This window comes from Callorhinus ursinus, unplaced genomic scaffold (assembly GCF_003265705.2).
Source record: "Callorhinus ursinus isolate GAN/ISIS: 27379988/994484 unplaced genomic scaffold, GSC_fseal_2.0 scaffold1, whole genome shotgun sequence".
Classification (NCBI taxonomy): Eukaryota; Metazoa; Chordata; class Mammalia; order Carnivora; family Otariidae; genus Callorhinus; species Callorhinus ursinus.
Window position 1 is genome coordinate 11,634,446 of NW_027397063.1, and position 21,772 is coordinate 11,656,217.

Genomic DNA, 21,772 nt, shown 5'->3' on the forward strand with positions numbered 1-21,772 from the left:
TGATCCCAGGACCCCGGGATCATGACCTGAGCTGAAGGCAGATGATCAACCAAGTGAGCCACTCAGGTGCCCCTATTTTTTTCACTGTAAAAAATATAGTCCCACATAAGTTGAGTGGGAGAGTTTTGCTTTCAGTGATGGCTTCTATAACACTTCAGCGTCTAGGAGTTCAAACAATTACAAATACTTTGCTTTATTAAAGCTTTATGAGAAAACACTGGCATATGGTTGTTTGAAAGTTGCTTGTATTTTGCTCTTGTTTATTCCTGTCTATTGTCAAGTTTTAACTAATTGTGTTGTTGCAAAAAAATACACACACGATGTTAGAAGAGATGTTCAGTTTTGCCATAGAAGTTCTCCTGTGCCTTTTTTTTAAAATAAATGATTAGTGAATTTTACATTTCCAGCGGAAATTGTATTCATGATAAAAATTTGTATTAAAATATGACTCGAAACATAAAAAATGCAAAGATAAACAGCTATTATTAGTACAATATAATTCTGTAATAAAGCAAATACATATGTGGTCATGTGGGATGCGGTTGGGGAATTAAATTCTGAATGTTACCTTTATGATTTTATTTTCAGTGAAAGCACTTTGATGTCTTTATAATTGGTGTTATTCCTTTCATGTGTGTATGCAAAAGATAATTGATGAATTATATTAGTTATTTCAAAAATTCACAATGAAGTACCACACCTAACAATGCCTATATCTATCTCTAGCTCTATATCTCCAAGCATGTGTGTATATGCACCTACATCTACATCTTTATCCTTGTTGTGAATACGAATTTATTCAAGTAACTAACTGATTATAGTATAAAATTTCAACACTACCATATATGCCTAAATTAAAAATGAATCTGCAGAATTTGATAAGCATTTATGTAATCCGGTTTGGGAGACAGACTGCTTGAGTTATGATACTTGGAAACCCATTTGACTGTTGAATGACATTGGGTAATTTAATTAATCATGGTGCCTTGTCTGAAGGTAAGCATAATGATAGCTGACTCATATGCTTATTGCAAAGAGCAAATTAATTCAGTTTAAAAAGTAACTAAAGAATGGTGTAATATACTTTATGTCATCAACATATGTTGTCATAATTAACAAATGAAATTCTGAAGCTCTGTGTATGTGTGCGTCTATGGGAGGTGTACAGTAATTTCTGTAACTTGGGGCTTATTTCCAAAGATCCCTATAGACAAAAAGTCCACCTATTTTCTTAAAAAATGTAGATGACCCAACATAAAATTATTTTTTTATAGTTGATTTGAAATATTCTACTTTCAACCGAAAGTAAATGTTTCACTATGTGTTGAAAACCAAGATGATAAAGATTCTCTCATGTGAATGGAACAGCATAAATAATGATTGATTTGTCCTCTCACAGCTTCAAAAGTAAGCTATAGTTCACTGAGAAGCTTTGTAGAAAACTTCACTTATTCTGGTAAGGCTAAAACAATTCTGAGTCATTAGCAAGTTATTTTATAAAGAACCAACATTTCCAGAATTATTAAAATAGGATTTTAGATGACTGGGTACTCAAGCTACTATTTTTCTCTTATACCTGTGAACACCGAGGAATAAAGTAGTGAAGTAGGTTTTCAAATGGTGTAAGTATAAAGGCAGGTAATGAAGGATAAGAAAGATTAATTGGTGAGTTTTAAACCTGGGTTCTCATGAGCATTTGCTACAGAACTTGGTCATCCTGACAGAATAGGCTTGAGTTATGAGAAAATTCCATTTGTGTGTGTGTTTATAAAGATTTTTATTAATTAATTAATTAATTAATTAATTAGAGAGAGAGAGAGCACGTGCAGGGGGACGGGGAGAAGGGGAGGGAGAGGAAAAAGCAGCTTCCCAACTGAGTACAGAGTAGGGTTTGAACTCAGACCCTGAGATCATGACCTGAACCAAAATCAAGAGTCAGAGTCTCAACTGCCTGAGCCACCCAGATGCCCCAAGAAAATACCATTTATAATATCACAACAGTTAGAATTAACTGCATATTTTACTTTATATAACAAACAGAGCTTTATTTATTGATACCTTCAGTATAGCATGTTGTTTTAACAGAGAATGTAGAGGTGGGAAAAATAATTAGAACCTTTCAGATATTTCTTACATTTCTGTGAATTATGAATTTTCTAAATTATTTTATTTACAAAAACTACCTTTCTCTTAACTGTACTTCAGAAAACAACAGGTTTAATGTAGACTCTAAAGGGAAATAAAAAATCATATTAGATATCTCTAAGGTATTTAGCATTACTCTATGGTTTCCATAGAGATCATTTATACCTAGCTACTTTAGTTTAAAGCCCTAAGTAAGAATGCCTTAAAGATTAATCAGGAAAAATATTTCTTTTGGTACTGAGATTGTGGGAAATCAGATATGGAACATGAAGTTGATGGTCTAGTCAAGATCTTAGATCCCAGTAGCTAAAAACAATCCTTGTCTTTAGAATAAGCAGCAAGAGACAGAAATCCCTTTATGTTCACTCTTTCTCCCTCTGGCTTTCATTTATTGTTTCCCTCAGACTTTCTTCCTCTATCTCTCTCTCACTCATACACACACACGTGCGTGCGTGAGCACACGCATTCTCTCTCTTTCCCAAATATTTTCTTAAAACTCTAAATTCAACGTCTCTTCAAGTCATTGCTATAAAATCCATATGTTATGGAAATGGAAGAAGGAATATACATTTTTTATAGTCATACAAGGAACTGAAGTAACTTCCATGAATGGAAATGCTATTCAATGGTAATTGATTTTTTATAGCTTAATTTTTGTAATATCAGTAAAGTTCAAAACTAATCTTTTTTTTATTAGATGAAATAGGGCTTTTCTCCAGTGTATGGTTTATTTAGTAAGGAGTTTCAGCTAGTGTCTTAAAGAGAAAAAATTTGCTGTAAATAATATAGTTTATCATAATTTGTGTTCATGAAGTGTTTTCACCCTTCTGAATCCCAGTGCCCAATACATATTTTCAGAATCTCATTTTTAAAATTAAGGAACTATAGAATCTATTCAAGAATTCAACTCATTGAATCACGTTACACATAACAACTGTATCTGTAAGATCAGACTACAGTAATGAAAAATCATCACTGATTTTTTTTTTTTTTTTTTGCTGAACTAGATGAAAGAGAATTCATAAAAGTGTCTTTATGGTCAATGTTTTCCACCAGATACCATTTTTCAAAGATGTACGTGAATATGCCTCGATCGCACAGTTCCTCTGTGACAAGGAGTTAAGTATTGAAAAACATTTGTTGACATTAGCACCCTTATGCTTTCCTTATATTTGTGCATGCTCTTTTTCAAGCATGTTTATTTTGCTTTAGCATTCTGAATGGGGGAATAACATTTATATTTTTTCACTAGAATTGTAAATTAACATCTTAACTCATTAGCATAATCCATCTTGCTCATTCTCCCAGCCAGTGCACATCACCTGCTGTGTACCCCACAACTGATTAAATAACAAATCTCACCCAATTAGTTTGCTTACCTAATTTTCTTTAATTAGCTCAAATGTTGTTTTGGTCCAACTAAGATCACTTTGTCTTAGAGTCTGCAAAGCTGAATACAAGCTCATTTATAAATGTCTTTAGTCAGAATTCCACCAAGGCCATTTATACTTTACTGGGCTGTTAGAAAATTGTAAAAAGTGAAGGTCCTCAATAATATTTCAAAAAAATAGATAGTTATTATATACCAATACTTCTAAAAGACACTGGAAACGCATTTTACCATTTGTACCATTGTTTGTGTTTTAGCATGCAAAAAATAAAACCTCATCACCCAAGAGATCAGTGATAATGTTAATGAATTTTTCTCACGAACAGAAAAGGAAAGAAATGATGGAGTAACAGAAAACCCCTATGGAACCATCCTTGATCTTTACCATGTGTGTGTATGTGTCTGTGTATGAAACATAAAATATCTTATTTACATGTTTATTGATGTATATATATACAATATATATTCATATACTAATATATATACATATTCATATACTAATTATCATATACTATATTAGTATAGTATATGAATAAATATAATAAATATATTAGTATTATATTATATTAATGTATTAGTATATTAGTATTTTCATATATTTGTATTATATTAGTAATAATAAATATATTAGTATATGAATAAACACATCAGTATATGAATATGTTTTATATATTGTATGCATATTTTGTATTTATTATATATAATTATACTATATACACAATATATTATATATTGTATCTATTACATTTTATATTTATATTTATTACATGTAATCAAATTTTATATTTGATTTTATATTTATTACATGTAATTAAACCAAAAAATTTAGCCACTGATAACCACATTTACACACGGGAACAAACATGTACATGATTTTAGTAAGAGAATAGAAAGCAGAATGCTTCATGGGGTGATTTCACACAGTGTCTAACCTGGAACCAGGTTTCCCACAGTCCCCTTCTCTGTATAGTTCTGAGTTAGGGTTGATCTAAGGACGTTGCCGTAATGTTTGGAAGTTGCAGGTGAAGCAGGGGACCACAGTGGCCCCAGATCAACCAGTGGGCACAAGGCAACAGCGCCCACTAAAGTCTCTTGATGGTACCTTTGGGGCATTGAGACCATCAGAAGGCTCCAATTTGTCTGCAGATCCCAGTGCTTCAAGAGCTCTGATGAGTGACTTCCCCTTTTGCTCTTTTTTCTAGACCTCTTTTCTCCATCTCTGCTCAGAGATGTGAATGAACTACTTCCTACAATCCCTTATTTGAAGTGTGCATGATCTACCTCCTGCAATCCCTATATACTAAGGGAATCCCTATATACTAATTACAATTAGTAATATTCACAGTAGTTCTGCTTCCCTGGTTTACAAAATTTCAGGAAACAAAGCTGGAAACTGGCATCCCATAACTTAATAAAAAAATCTCTTCTTCTGCTTACCACAGAGAAGGCAAAGAGCCTGCTTTTGTAACATAAAATCTGAAGGCAACTCTACGGAACACACCAGAAGATTTATTCCTTTAATGCCAAGCTGTAAATTATCCTATGTTCTAGATTTTAAAAATCAATCAGAATTCACAGCAAGAATTACCAAATAATGACCATAATGACATGATAATGGAAATCATGGTCTTTATACAAAGAGGCAGTGCCAAGTCTCATTGATTTTTGTTACTAATTAGTATGCATTGAACAGTCTCTCTGTAATTGCTATGATATTGGATGCTCCCAGCAAGGCTAATGGAGGGAACTGCTCACTTCAGGAAAAGTGTGTTTGTAAAGCTATACATAATTGGTTTGTAGGACAAAGGCAATACGACTCATATATGTGTGCTTGAATACATTTCTAGACAATTATGATAAATAAAATTTTTTATTATGTTCAGTTAGCCATCATATAGTACATCATTAGTTTTTGATGTAGTGTTCAGTGATTCCTTAGTTGCGTATAACACCCAGTGCTCATCACAACCCATGTCTTCCTTAATACTCATCACCGGCTACCCCATCCCTTACCCCCTCCCCTCTGAAATCTTCAGTTTGTTTCCCCGAGGGTCCATAGTGTCTCATGGTTTGTCTCCCTCTCTGATTTCCCACCCTTCAGTTTTCCTTCGTTTTCCCTATGACAAATAATATTTAAAAAATTAAGAATCGTTGAAAGAAGGAAGACTTCTCTCCTATATGGTTTATTATTTCTTAAATATCTTAAGAATCTTAATCTTAATCTGTGTTATGTTGATAATTCCTTAGATGGTTTCTGCCACATCACCACAAGGATTTCAATTCATAGGGTCATATTTTCCTGCTCACATGAATTGATAATAGATGACATTCTCACTTTTATTAAAAAATATGAACATGTAAGCTTTAATCAGTATTCATAAAAAATTACTTCTCTATGTTTTGTTGGCTAGAGAAAATTTTAAGCTTAACTTCTAATGGGCCATAATAACCTTGAAACCAATTTTGTGTGTTTGTTTGTGTATGTGACAAGGGTGGAGGGGGACAGTTCTCCGCTGGTTATTTTTCTGTGATGGATTTAGTTTCTATCCCTTCCATTCCTCAGAGAAATAATGATATCCTTGCAGGTTGATAAAAGATTTTCTTCATTGAAAGATTTTTGTGGGGAAAAGGAAGCCAATGGAACTTTAGTCTCGCTTGGAGGGGGCTCTAATTCCTGGTGGGGTTTTACAATAAGAAGTAAAAATAATGCGTGGAAATGGATTAAGATTTGCTTAATCTTAGGGTTCATTATGACACCATGAAAAGCTTTTTTTTCTGTAGAACAGGTTCTGAACACAAAGACATTAAAACTACTGTAAGGCATTTTTGGCAGGTGGTATATGATATATGAAATCCATCTCATTGCAAACAATAATAAAAATAGCTATTTAGTCACCAACTCTAGACTGACAACTGGAAGATGTAGTGTCAGTTGGATTGTAAGACAGTTATTCCTGGATGTGTAGAACCAACATTACCCAGGAAGTTGTTGTAAATGTAAATTCGTGGTCCCAATCCAGACCTCCTGAATCAGAACCTCAGGGGGCAGGGCCCATTTTTCTGAACCACTGCTCAACAGGAAGAGACATGAATGAACCTTAAAATATCTATAGAACATGTATGTGTGTGTGTGTGTTTACTGTTAGATATTAACTGATTTTTTTCTGCCACATAATGGTCATCTATTTAGGCACTGAAACATCATTGCAGTCTGCCTGAATGAATTTACCAGAATGGCACAAAAGAAGAGAGGTGGTAAATAAACTCTTGGCTTTTAAACCCAAATGTCCCAGTTCAGTGTGTGAGGGAAAAATTATGTATAAATATATATATTTATAAATATATATATATATTTAAATTGAGAAAGCAAGATCATTTTAGCTGTTTGCTTTGACTCTCCTCACAGTTTCCTGTCCAATAAGAAGTAAAGGAATCTTTCCAATGTGGGGAGGAAGAGAAGGTGGAAGGATAGAGTACACTGGGTAGGGTCACCCTCACTGGCAGTTCTGAGGAAGGCATGAAGAAATTACTTCTGAAATTTCATTAGATATCGTGTTTCTGTCATGACTATAGGAAATACTGGCATGGCATGTGAGAATTAGATTTGGGATTTTAAGTATTCCAAATACATAAAGGAAAAATATTGAACTTTCAACAAATGTTGAATTTTAGAATTGTCATTGTGCACTGATTGCCGTGGAAAGCTTTTCCCCAAAATGAAGCATTGTTTATCCTCACGAGCCAAATTGTTTTATTATTTGGTATTGTGACAACCCCCAAAGACATCTATGTCCTAATGCCTGGAACCCCTGAATGTCCCCCCGTTTGGCAAAGAGTGTTTTTCAAGTGTGGTTAAATTACCAGATCTTAAAGTTTGGGGATTATTTTAGATTATCAGATGGGCCTGAAATATAATCACGAGTGTATTTATAAGAAGGAAGCTAAGGAAGATCTCACACAGAAAAAGAAGGCAATCTGATGACTGAAGCAAGGTGCTGCATGTGGTCTTTGAAGGTGTGAAAGGCCACAACTTAAGAAGGCAACTAATACCACTCTAGAAATGGGAAAGTTTTAAAAAAGGGATTGTCCCCCAGAATCTTCAGAAAGCATAGCCCTGTAGACCTATTGACTCTGGTCTAGTGAATCCTATTACAAACTTTTGGCTTCCAGAACTGCAAGAGAATAAAACTGCCTTGTTTTAAGCCATTAGATTTGTTAACAGAGAAAAGAGAATAACATTGTTGGCATCCAGCCAGCTTTGTCCCATCTAAGTGTACAGAACACTCAAATCTGTCCATCGACAGATGAATGGATAAAGAAGAAGTGGTATATATACACAATGGAATACTATGCAGCCATCAAAAGGAATGAGATCTTGCCATTTGCAACAATGTGGATGGAACTGGAGGGTGTTATGCTGAGTGAAATAAGTCAATCAGAGAAAGACATGTATCATATGACCTCACTGATATGAGGAATTCTTAATCTCAGGAAACAAACTGAGGGTTGCTGGAGTAGGGGTGGGATGGGAGGGATGGGGTGGCTGGGTGATAGACATTGGGGAGGGTATATGCTACGGTGAGCGCTGTGAATTGTGCAAGACTGTTGAATCACAGATCTGTACTTCTGAAACAAATAATGCAATATATGTTAAGGTAAAAAAAAAAGAAGAAGAAGATAGCAGGCGGGGAAGAATGAAGGGGAGTAAGTCAGAGGGGGAGACGAACCATGAGAGACGATGGACTATGAAAAACAAACTGAGGGTTCTAGAGGGGAGGGGGCTGGGGGGATGGGTTAGCCTGGTGATGGGTATTAAAGAGGGCACATTCTGCATGGAGCACTGGGTGTCATGCACGAACAATGAATCATGGAACACTACATCAAAAACTAATGATGTAATGTATGGTGATTAACATAACAATAAAAAATTATTTTAAAAAAGATTTTATTTATTTATTTTTGTGTGAGAGAGAGAGCGTGTGAGCGCGTGTGCACACACGAGGGGCAGGAGGGAGGGGCAGAGGGAGAAGCAGACTCCCCGCCGAGCAGAGAGCCCAATGGGGGACTTGATCCCAGGACCCTCGGATCATGATCTGAGCCGAAGGCAGACACTTAACCGACTGAGCCACTAAGGAGCCAGTTTTTGAATTTTTTCTTTCCAGTCTGATTTCTTAATTTTTTTAAAGATTTTATTTATTTATTCATGAAAGACAGAGAGAGAGAGAGAGAGAGAAAGAGAGAGGCAGAGGGAGAAGCAGGCTCCCCGTGGAGCAGGGAGCCCGATGCGGGGCTTGGTCCCAGGACCCTGGGATCATGACCTGAGCCGAAGGCATATGCTTAACCATCTGAGCCACCCAGGCACCCCTGATTTCTTAATTTTAAAATGTCTCTACAATAGACATGTTAGTGTTTACTTTAAAATACATTAAAATATTACCTTTAAGAAAGAAGTTTTGTTTATGGACAAGTGCAAAGGAAAGTGAGGATTCACGGAACAGCAAAGCTGGATGATTTGTCTCTGGGCTACATGGCAGCAGGACGGCTGGGGCTGGAGAATCTCTTAATGAAGTAGCTTCTTCACATGTTGTGTGTCTTGGTACCCATTTGTCTTTCTCTCTCTTCATGATGGATTATCTTTCTCAGTCCCCCTATGTCCAAAGTCTTCTTCCATTTATAGTTGTTGAAGGAAAAGTAAACTTTTAATATGATGGCTGGCTTCCAAAAGGCACAAAATGAAGCTACAAGGCCAAGTAGGAGCTATGCCTAGAACTCTCATGGTGTTATTACATGCCCTATTTAGCAAAGAACACACAGGACCCCCTGAAAATTAGAGAAATAGACTCTACCTTCGGATGTGGGCATGGCAAGGTTACATTACAGAAGGGTGTGTAAAATGGGAGACAAAGCATGGTCATCATTAAAACACGATTTCCTAAAAGAGGAAACTTTTAGAGAACAGGGATCTGACAATATTTTTCTAGGCCAGGCAAGGGAAAGACAACAGTAATTAGTGTGCTCTTGAGGTAGAATTGTTTCATTAGTTCTTATTTATAGCTTGAAGAGACACTTCTATGATTACACTTTTCTCTTTGATCATCCCCACTGAGCAACTTTGTGCATAGTTAGCTAGAATTTTAACATGCCTAATATAAGGGAACAATTATTCTAATTACCAAAAAAGGATTAGGTTAAAATGTAAAATAATAAAATAATATGTTGGCTAGTAGAAGCATTCATATATACATTTGTATCTCCATATATGAAGAGATTTTTTGATGTGCTAATTACTATTGAATGAAAGATGGTATATTTGATGTGCACCTTCAAGAAACAGTCTATCAGGCGAGGTGGTGAAGAGTTACTTAGTTATAGCCAGACTTTAGCAAGAGGTATTAAAGTACAATCAAATCATTAGGATGATGTCAATGGGTATGAGAAAAGGCTTCTAGAAGAAAGTACATTTGAGAACTTGGAGGACATCTAGAATTTCAAAAGTAACAGTGTTGAAATGTCCCTCGGGTAGAGAAAATAACAAGAACAAAATCACAGAGTTAGTAGGGAATCTGGGCTCCTCTTTCATGTTTCTGAATTAATCTTTCTTTCATTTACTTTATTCATTTTTTTCAGCTTTAGTAAAGCACTTTGATTTTCCTCCATTCTCAGCCATGCTCCCACCTCAGGAAAACTGACACTTGGGCGCCTGGGTGGCTCAGTTAGTTAAGCGACTGCCTTCAGCTCAGGTCATGATCCTGGAGTCCTGGGATCGAGTCCCGCATGGGGCTCCCTGCTCAGCAGGGAGTCTGTTTCTCCCTCTGACCCTCTCCCCTCTCATGTGCTCTCTCTCTCTCAAGTAAATAAATAAAATATTAAAAAAAAAAGGAAACTGACATTTGTCAGTCTCTTCCCCCACGTGTCCACATATTTTCACTTCTTCTCTTTTCAAGTCATGGTACAGCTACTATTTTCTCATTGAGGCCTTCCCTGAATTCTTTATTTCAAAGTACAATTCCTCCCCAACCCTCCCCCAACCCCGACATTAACTATCTCTCTTTTCTAATTACTCTTTTTGCAATACGCTTATCACCAGATAATATAAAATAAATTTCCTTAGTCATTTGTTTACTATTGTTCTATTTTCTTCAACTTAGATATAAGATTTGTGAGGAAGGGAATCTTGACTGGCTAGTTGATTCTTGTGTTTACACAATTTAGATATATTTGCCACATAGTAAGTCTTCATTAAACACTAACTGAATTACCAAAGGATAAAATATAATCTAAAAAAATGAGTAGAGTTGTTTTATATATAATATAATATATAATAGTATTATATTATGTAACCAATATAAATATATACATACACACACACACTTAGTTGTGTATACATATACTTTATGCAAATATATATATATAATATGGGTGTTACTTGTAAGAGAAATATAATATTACATCAGATATAGAAAAAAGGAAATTCAAAGTGGGATTTTTTTTTTTAAGATTTTATTTATTTATTTGACAGAGAGAGAGAGCATAAGCTAGGGGACTGGCAGGCAGAGGGAGAGGGAGAATCAGGCTCCCCACTGAGCAGGGAGCCCAATGCAAGACTTGATCCCAGGACCCTGGGGATCATGACCTGAACAGAAGATAGACACTTAACCGACTGAGCCACCCAGTGCCCCCAAAATGGGTCTTTTTTTTTTTTTTTTTTTAAATGGGTCGTTTTTAATTAAGAGTAACCAGAAACCCATTTTGTGATAAAGGACATATATCTTCTTTCATGTAAAAATCATGCTCCATGCCCTGTATCTTGACAATTTCACAATCCCAAGAGTGTTCTGTTTTATTTTTCTCCAATAGGTTTCCATTCTTAAGTCACCAAATGTGATTCCTCAAGTTCTAGGAATAACATAAACATTTCAGCCAACAGAAAAAAAGGAAAGGCAAGAAATTTATAATCTCTCTGCTTAAGGAACCTTCCTGGAAATTCCTTATACCACTTCTGTTATTACTCCCCTGGGTAGGATTTGTTCCCTTTCACATACTTGCAGTAGAGTCCTGGAAACTGTCTTTATTCCTGTTAAAAATCAATATTTGTATTGTTATGGAAGAGGGAAGGACGAATCTTGAGAAATAGTCTCTGCCATACAATAAGAGAGGAAGAATTAACATTTATTGAGCATCAACCATGATCTAGGCATTGTGCAAAGAATTTTGTAAATGTTATATTATTTAATATTGTCAGGCTCTATAAAGCACAGATAAATGGTCTTTACTTATTATATAATTAGTGCTCATCAAGTATTTATAAAATTCACAGATGTGATCCCACATCTGTTTAACACTGAACACCATGCTCTTTCTATTACAGAAATAACTATAGTCACAGAGTGAGACAGATCTCCCAAGGCTATTTGGTATATTTGGTCCATATTTGCTATCGGTTATTTAGGCTTTTAATTATTATTATTATTTTTCAGAAAGAAATAAATGAAATGTTTAAAATGGTAAAATATGAATTCAATACTCAAATTAAACTCAAAAAATATGATTCAGATTTCAGCCCTTTCCATTTTTCAAGTAAAAAATCTTTTCTGATAACAAAAAAAGTGTCACTATGCAAATTTTTAAAAAGATTGGGAAAGATAATTTAATATAAACTCCAAAGCATAATTATCTTCAAATTTTCTCATCAAACTAGTACATAACAAAAAACTCTTGATACTAACTCAGCAAAAGTATTGGGTAAATGCATGCTAATATGATGAAGCCAAATTGAAGAAAATCAAATTTAAAGTAACAATAGAAACAGAAAAATGTGACCCATTGAAGAAAAGAATTCTGATGGAATGATAAACATTTACATTCCTTAATGCTACAGAAATTCTAACATTGATATGCATACAAGATGATGGAGTTTAAAAGGATTTCAACCACTGTTTGCAGGATTTCTTCAACATGTGGTTTGACTTTTTAATGAGTTATAATTATGCACTTTATAAATAAATTGTAGAAACCATTAATAACTCATCTGGAAAACGAACTCTGAGCAGCCTATACTTTTCCTTAAAAAAACAAAAAGATTGTGGATTTGCACAGAGTTCGTGCACAAAAGTCTGGGAGAGGACTTGCATTTTTAATTAATATACAGGCAAACAGGAGGGCTTCAAAATCTGTCAGTGGGCTATGAATACTCCTCTAATAATCAGTGTAGATTTTAAAACACAGACAGAATGGTATGAATTTAATCTGATCCACTGAGTACTAAAACTTTTTCTGAGAGTGTGATAATTGGCAATGTCAAGCATAACACTTATGGTCAGTAGGCAAAATAATTAAACTGAGAAGTACTGAGAACAAGAATCTTCATGTGGGCAGTAGAAATAGCAAAGAGATTTATCTAAAAGATACTTTTGAAATGGGACTTAAAGTATTTTTTATTGACTCAGAATAGTTGGAAAAGTCTCAAAGTTCAATTAAATAATAAAACTGGGCCAATGGGAAGAGTTTCTTTAAGAAACTTAAGAACTTAAAGAAACAAAGAATAGGGAAGTCAGGAACAGAAACCAATTTAGTACAGATGATAACGTGTTTAGTTTATGTCATGCTGAATTCAAGGGACTAGAAGAACATTCAAGAATTTGAGAGTTATTTTTTAGTCTGGGATATACACTTGAGGGTCATTTAATTGCACCTTTAAAGGAGAGGAAATTACTAAAGTTGGCTGATGATAGATCGATAGATAAGTAGAAAGATAAATATCTTTATATACATTTTTTTCTACTAAAACTAGTTTATTTTATAAGAGGACAGTGTTTTGTTCATCTTTGTGCTACTTAGAGTTACAGAACAAAAAATATTTATTATGTGAGTGAATAAAAGTACCTGCTTTAAGCAAAGAAACTTTACTAAATATTATCTCACACAGGGCTTCATAATCCAGCTGCACATTAGACCCTGGGGAATATATTCAAAAACTCCAGTGCACCAATCCCATCCCAGTAACTTGTGATCTATGAATTGTGGGGGTGGGATGTATCATGTGGAACTTGAAAATCTAATTTGAAAATTTCCATTTAAGATGAGGCCATCTTAAAAACAATGTAACAATTTAGGAATATTTTCAGCATTAGAACATAATTGATAGTGAGGGGTGCTGAGACTTGTATTTTTGTTGCTCCCATTTGGAAGAATGAAAATGATCGGAAAACGATTAGGAAAAAATCTTATATTTACAAAACATGCTTTTCATGTTGTTTATATTGACACTATTTAGTATTTTTACTGACAAAGGCTTGTGACTTAGAAAACATATTAATGTATTTCATTTTGGCCAAGTTTGGCTTTCTCATAAGAAAAGAGGATTATTTATTTGAACATACTTTCTTAACACTTATATTTAAAACGACCACCAAGGATCTATATCAAGGCATAACTTGCTAACTACATTAGCAATTAGTTTTCAGAATTGAAGCCTAAAAATATTTGCTAATTGCATTACTTTTATTTATTTATTTTTTTATGTTATTCTTTGAAAACAGATAAACTTCTATTTAGGATTTTATTTTTACGTTCACCTTCTTTTGATTCTAATTTTTGTTTATACAGTGGAGGCATTTGGTATATTTGGTCCATATTTGCTATCGGTTATTTAGGCTTTTAATTATTATTATTTTTCAGAAAGAAATAAATGAAATGTTTAAAATGGTAAAATATGAATTCAATACTCAAATTAAACTCAAAAAATATGATTCAATACTCAAATAACTTGTGTTTCTGAAATTACATTATTTGGGGCATTGAACAACTGTTAATGTAAGTTGTCTTAAACTTGTGACACGTTTTATAGGCTTCTGTTACCTTTCTTGTGCTTGCTTGGGAATCAGATACATCTGGCAACTCATTTAAGCCAGTGAAGTTTATTAATTACTTCCCATTATTTCATTTATGATATATGATGGCTTTCATACTTGTGAGATTCCAAAAATATCTAAAACTGACACTTTCACTTTCCTCATTTAAAGTTGATGACAAAGGGTTCTCCTGAGAAAACAACCACCTGTGCTCAGTTAGCTGCTCCTAGTCACCCCAGATTTCCTGATTATACAGTTGGAATGTGTTCATATTCCATTTGCTACTCACTGATTACAATGTCTTTCAAGTTACTTGAATCCATTAGGTAAGAATACAACTTATTTTATGATTAATATTTTGCAAAAGAGAAGACCATTTACTTTGTACTGCATTCTTCTTGAAATCTGAATTATACAGAATCAATGAACTGACTAATATAACAATGTTAATAACAAAGGAAATATTCAAAACACATAGGCAACAAAAAAGGTCTTCAGATGTATATATTTTATAGTTAGTATATATCTGAAAATAAGAGTCTTGTAAGTCAATGTCTTCATTAAGTTTGAATCTTAAAATTCAAATTATTTAACTCTGTATACATGAAAGGGAGAACTCCTATCCAATACACATATGGATAAATTTCTCAGAATTATTCTGAATGTCACAGGGAGACAGCGAGAGCTAGAAAGCTGCAACTTATTATTCTGTCTCAAGAACCTCAAATATTATTTTTGTTTGATTAATGCCTTTTTGATATAATTATAATAATGGCCACAGAAACCCAAATCTGGCAAATCTGAATTAAAATGATATTCTCAAGCCCAACACACATTTGAGTTTGTTTTGTTATTATATGACAAATTATTATCAGGGTAGAGAAAAATTTACTTAATGGAAGTGGTTAGAGTCCCCAGATCCTTGAGGGAAAAAAAATCAAACACATTTTCAAACAAACAAAAACTTCAGGGCAAGTGCCTTTTAAACAAAAAAAGAGAGGAATTAAGAGGTCTTTGAAAGGTGAACTTTTCAATAAGAGAGGGTAAGTGAAAGTATCTCATATTATGGTGACAATCTATGCTGGTCAAAAAGAAAAAAAAAACACAACTATCTCTGATGAGAAAACAAAAAAGTATATAGAATTAAAATCCAAAATAACCTTAGATTATAAAGGTCAGGGAAAAAATATATGAAAACCCCATGCAAAAATGACCATCATGAAATAGACTTCATCAAGACTCTCTGACAGTGCACAAATAAAAAAAATTCAAACATGTTTACTCATTTTACAAATGTACACATTTACCAAATTTACAAAGATAACTCCTGTTAAATTCCCTGATTTATTCTCTTGGCTGCTCGGTTTTATGTTATAATAGTCACTTTGTGTGTTGAGCATGTTTGTTTTTGTGAATGGGTGAACGTGGGTGATACCAGAAAGGATGTGTAGTGAATGAATATCTCCCAATAAATCAAACAAAGAATACTTAAAATTTCTTTATTTTTAAGAACAAGTTGAGTTTAATGGTTGGCTGTTAGATCCAGTCAATTATTTCACCACTCAATATAACCACAGCTAAATTTTATTTTTCTTAAAAAGTGGAATCATGTCCTGGTCATATTATTGAAATTTATTTGTGCCAAAACTTAATTTCTATTTGCTAACGTTTATTTTAATTAATCTCTTTTCCATAATTCCATCTCAATCGTTATCTGAGATATTCACTGAAAAAATCTTATAGTTCCTTTCTTTTCTCTATATGATCTATTTTTCTTTCAGAATCGAGGCAGTAAATTTATGCTCCCAAATACTGGAATGAAAATAAGCAGATTGAACAAAAGCAGATCTGTTTCTAGTGAAAAACATTTGGATAATAACGTAAGTTTGATTGTAACAGAAAAGTAGTTGCTTCCATTTTGGAGAAATGAGCATACAGTAGTAAATTTTAGCTTCAAAGCTGTGGGGAGCAATTGTAAGTGATGAGAGAATTGTTGAAGTTCCTGCTGAGCAGAGCTTTAAGAACCTGTCAAGTAAATCTAACATTTTTCAAAAGTTGTAAAATCTATTTAGTGCGTAGAGAGGAAGTTAATGGCAATGTCTCTGATTCTGCCTAAGGAGGAAAACAGAAAAAAACAGAAATGAAGAATGCCCTGGAGTTTTTGTTTGTCTGTTTTGTTGTTTAATTTTTCTTTTTAATTTTAACTGGCAGTGAAGTAAAAGTAAAACTTAAGAAGGCTTAAGTGTCTCCATATCAGAGATGCAGCAAAATATAATATTTGAATTCTGCAAGTATTGTTTGATTTGAGATCCAGACTCTGACTTAAATGTTCTTATGATTTAAGCAATCCAGGATATTTAAGCAATCTACTTGTTTACTGTTTAAGTGAATATATGTTGATACAAAACTCATACTGTTCTTTTCCCATTTTGTGCCTTAAAGTGTCTCAGGAATGTCAGATACAGAAATTATATTCCAATATTCCAGTTGCAAACCTAAGTGAAAGAAAAAAACAATGTTCCATCTAGTAGGGAAATTTATATATTTGATAGGCTGAAAATATTACTTTCTTCTGCTGCAATGTAGACAAAGAAAGAAGCTCTTGTAAACATATTTGAAAAAAAATCCCTTGAATTTTTATCCTTTCATCCATCAATTAGTATTTGGGTTGTTTCCACTCCTGGTTATTCACGAATAGTGCTGCTATGAACATGGGCATGCAAATATGTTTTTGAGATCCTGCCTTCAGTTGGAGACAGAGATGACATCTTTGGATCGTATGGTAGTTCAATTTTTAATTTTTTTATGAATAAGTAAAATGTGGTATGTACCTACAATGAAATTTTATTCAGGCTTGAAAAGAAAGGAAATCTTGTCACATGTTACAACATACATGGGCCTTGTGGAAAAAATAGTAAGTGAAAAAAAGACACACACTGCATGATTCCACTTATATGAGGTATGGAACATGGTCAAATTCATAGCGACAGAAAGTAGAGTGCTGGTTACTGGAGGCTGAAGAAAGGGGAAAAAGAGAGTTGTATTTAATTGGTAGAGAGTTTCAGATTTTCAAGATGAAACAGTTCTGGAGAACTGTGTTGCTTTACAACAATGCGGATATGCTTAACACCACTGAATTATACACTTAAAATAAAAAATATGGTTTTAAAATGACTAAGATGGTAAGTGATATGCTATGTGTGCTTTACCACAATTTTAAAAGACCTCTTAAGTGTCTCATAGGATAGTCCCAGGCTAGAATATGCGGTTATGTGAGATGTTTGTCCTTTGGTGAGACAGAATTGTAGTCTGGGCCAAATGGATGACAGAATGTCAGCCGTCCTCAAGGGGTTTTGATGGGATCCTGTCCAAGAAGATAACCTGCAAAGATGAGTGGAATTTAATAGTAAGGAGCTGTACTAATTATAATTTTAAAGGATTTTAATGCTTCTTATTACATGTGCTCTTAGAGACTTCCAATAATAAAGTCTCTACCTTACCAAAGTATAAGATGTTCTTTCTTTAAAAAGTGATGACAAATCTGGCATTTGCATTAATATGGTTATTTTCCTAGAAAGACTGGGTAACCATCATGTATGTTTGTTTAAATCTTTCACAATGAACAAGGGGCAGTTGAAAATAACTTATCCCATAAGAAGAAACAAGAAAACATGATCTATACTCAAAAGGGAAGATTATCAATGGAAACCAGCTACGGACTGACCCTGAAGTTGGAATTAGCAGACAAGGGTTTTACAGTAGCTATTATAATCATGCTTAGAAATTAAGAGAAGATATTCCTAAAATTAGTAAAAAGAGAGGATATCTGAGCAAAAAGAAAATAAAACTGTAACAAGAAGCAAGTAAATATTCTACAAAAACACAATATTTAAAATTTAAAAGGATCATTGGATATGCTTAACAGAAGAATGAATATGAAAAAGTGTTAGTCAGTTTTAAGGTAGATTAATAGAAATTGTACAATCTGAATAAAGTAGATCAAATATATTTTTAAATGAGCAGAGACTCAGGGACTTGTGACATAGCATTAAAATGGGTCACATGTGCAATATTTTTTCAGAGGAAGAGGGAAAAAATAGAGCAGAAAATAGTTTGGGAAAATAATGGCTGAAATGTTCTTAATTTATTAAAGATAAACATACAAATTCAAGAAGCTCCGTTAAACTCTGGTGGGATAAGTAGAACATATACACATGTTCTTAAATCACAGTTATTAAAATAAATATCTTTTAAAAAATCTGTGAAATAAGACCAACAGCCAAATAAAACAAGAATTCCTACAAACTTCATAATGAAAAGACAAAATACACAACATAAATGGACAAAGTTTTTGAGCAGAAACTTCACAATGAAAGCTACACATTACAGCCAATAAAAACATTTTTAAAAAACTTCATACCATTAGTCATCAGAGAACGCAGGTGGAACTACAATGCAACATCACTATACAATCACCAAAACATCAGAAATTAAAGAGACCATAGCAAATGTTGTTAAGGATTTGGAGAAACGAAGCCTCATACTCTCTTGGTGGAGATAAAATTATACAGCCACTTTCAAAAATTGGCTGGTAGTATTTTGTCAGTTGGTTGGTTGGTTTTGGATTGGTTTTGGTTTTTCTTTTGACTGGTAGTGTTTTATAAACCAACATGCATTTCTATGCTCCAACAATCCCATGCCTAAGAACTTTAGTTTATAAATAGTTTTGTACAAGTATATTCATAGCAGCTTTCTTTATAATTGCCAAAAATTTGTAACCATCCTGTTTTTCATCAATAAGAAATGGATATACAATATCTGGTATATTTACACAATGGAAAACTATTCAGGAATAAAACGCAATAGAGTACTACTGTATGCAACTGAATTAATGGATCTGAAAAACATAAAGCTGACTGAAACAGTATATGCTCTATAATTCCATTCATCTAAACTACTAAAAAAGAAAAGCCAGTTTTTGATGGAAGCAATTAAAAAAGTGGTTGCTTGGTGGTAGGAGTGGGTGGCATTTCTTGGGAAGTAAAATGAGGAAACATTCTGGAATGATGGTAACATTCTGTACATCACAGGTATTTAGGATGCCCAAGTATATACATTTTTTGGACTAATTAAATAATAATTAGAACTTTGCATCATTGCATGTAAATTTTCCATTTGCATTTATATGACTAATAATGAAGATTGAGATTTTCTTCAGTTTTTAACCTTTAATCTTCCCCTTTTATCAGATTTTCTCTATGTCTTTTATGTTTTATGCCTTAAGTCTTTTGTTTTCAATTTTTAAATGATTTTATAATTTGTTTAAATATTCTGGATATCATTTATTTTTTAATTGCATGTGTTGCATCTTTTTAAATTGGCTTGGGTTACCCCTTTCATTATGTCCATTTTGATAAATTCAAGTTCCTAATTTTAATAGGTTATTAATCAATCATATATATTAGGCATGCCAAGAGGTAGAATTATATAAACTTCAACCTTCAGAAAAATATCTGACAGAAATAGAGCTGGATATTGGAGTTATCAAACACAGGATTTTAAAGTAACAATAATAATATATCAAAGAAAAGAGTAAAAAAGTAAAGAAAGAGAAAAACATTTCTAAATTTAAGAAATGTTTGGCAAAAATGGAAATTCTTGAATAAAAATACAATTAGAGAAATGGCAAAGCAGATAAAGAGAATACATATATTAATGTAAGCATGGTAAGACTAAAAAGTGGAAGAAAAGGAACAGAATCTCCAAATTATGCAGCCCATAAATAAGTGAAATCCAAGGAAGCTCAGGAGAGAGACTGATGTAGGAAATGTTTGAAGTGGTAAAATAATTTATGGGTCTGTCTGCAATATGTAAGGGGATTGCATGAGCTCACTAACATTGTTAATGCCAGGATCTTTTAGTTTTGTTTGCCTATTGTTGTTTTCTTACATGTTATTTCCTTATGTGTCAATATTGCTCTTTGATTTTAATTTTTGTTTGCAGGATGCCTAATAAAATTGAGCATCTTCTCCTATGTGTTCAGTCCATTTTGGTATCCTCTTTAGTGATATCAAAATTCTGTATTCCTATGTTTGGAAGAAACAAAAAATAGAAAGTAAATGAACAGCAGAGCCATTTTCTTCATCTTTGCAAAGAACTAAATTTGACAAATGGATATTTCTTTGAAAACAATATGTTTGCGTTATTACTCAGTGAATGATCTCTTCTTCTCCCTTACCTACCCCCTCCTTCCTCTCTCCCATTTTCAGATTATTCCCATACTTCACTGAATTACATTAGTCTGCTCTATCAAAACTGTGGATAGCGTTTTAAAATCTATAACTATGTTTTTATCGATCTACTCCTTTTAGTTCTGTCAATTTTTCTTTACAGGTGCTGAAGTTGCAATTGCAGGTACATACAATGTTAGTATTTTTATCATTACATATCTTTTCTCATTACATATCTCTTTAAAATTTACAGCAATATATCACACCTTAGAGTTTTCTTACTGTATATTTTTTATCCAGCCCAATATTCTATTTTTTTTACTCTTTTTGTATTAATGTAATATACAGGTATATGTCATTTTATTGCACTTCCCAGATATTGCATTTTCTTTCAGATTGAATGTTTGTGGTAACCCTGAGTTGAGCAAGTTCATCGGCACCATTTTTCCAACAGTTTTTGCTTACTTCATGTCTCTGTGTCACATTTTGGTAATTCTTTCAATGTTTCAAGCCTTTTCATTATTATTATATTTGTTATGGTGGTCTGTGATCAGCGATTTTTGATGTTACCATTATAAGTGTTTTAGGGCACCACAAATCATGCCCACATAAGATAGCAAATTGTCAACTCAAAATGAACAAAACTTTTAAAAAAATTTTAAAGAGAAAAGAAAAGAGTTTTATTCAAGCCCAAGTTAGGACAGCTGCCCAGGGTACACAATCTTTACAAAGAGGAGGGTGCTCTGGGGAAGAAATATTCGGTGCATGGTTATATATGTTTTTTACATAAAGAGTTACAAATCGGGCAACTGGGTGGCTCAGTCATTAAGCAGCTGCCTTCGGCTCAGGTCATGATCCCAGAGTCCTGGGATCAAGTCCCACATCGTGCTCCCTGCTCAGCGGGAAGCCTGCTTCTCCCTCTCCCAGTCCCCCTGCTTGTGTTCCTGCTCTCGCTGTGTCTCTCTCTGTCAAATAAATAAATAAAATCTTAAAAAAGAAAAAGTTACAAATCATCATGATGAAGGACATTCTAGAAAGTTACAGACTTTATCTTATGTTTTTAGTATGTGCAAGGCTGTATGATTTAATCTTATGGGAACCAGGAAGGATTTTTGTTTTCCTTATCTTTATGTTTGGAATGCTCCTTTTTGGTTATT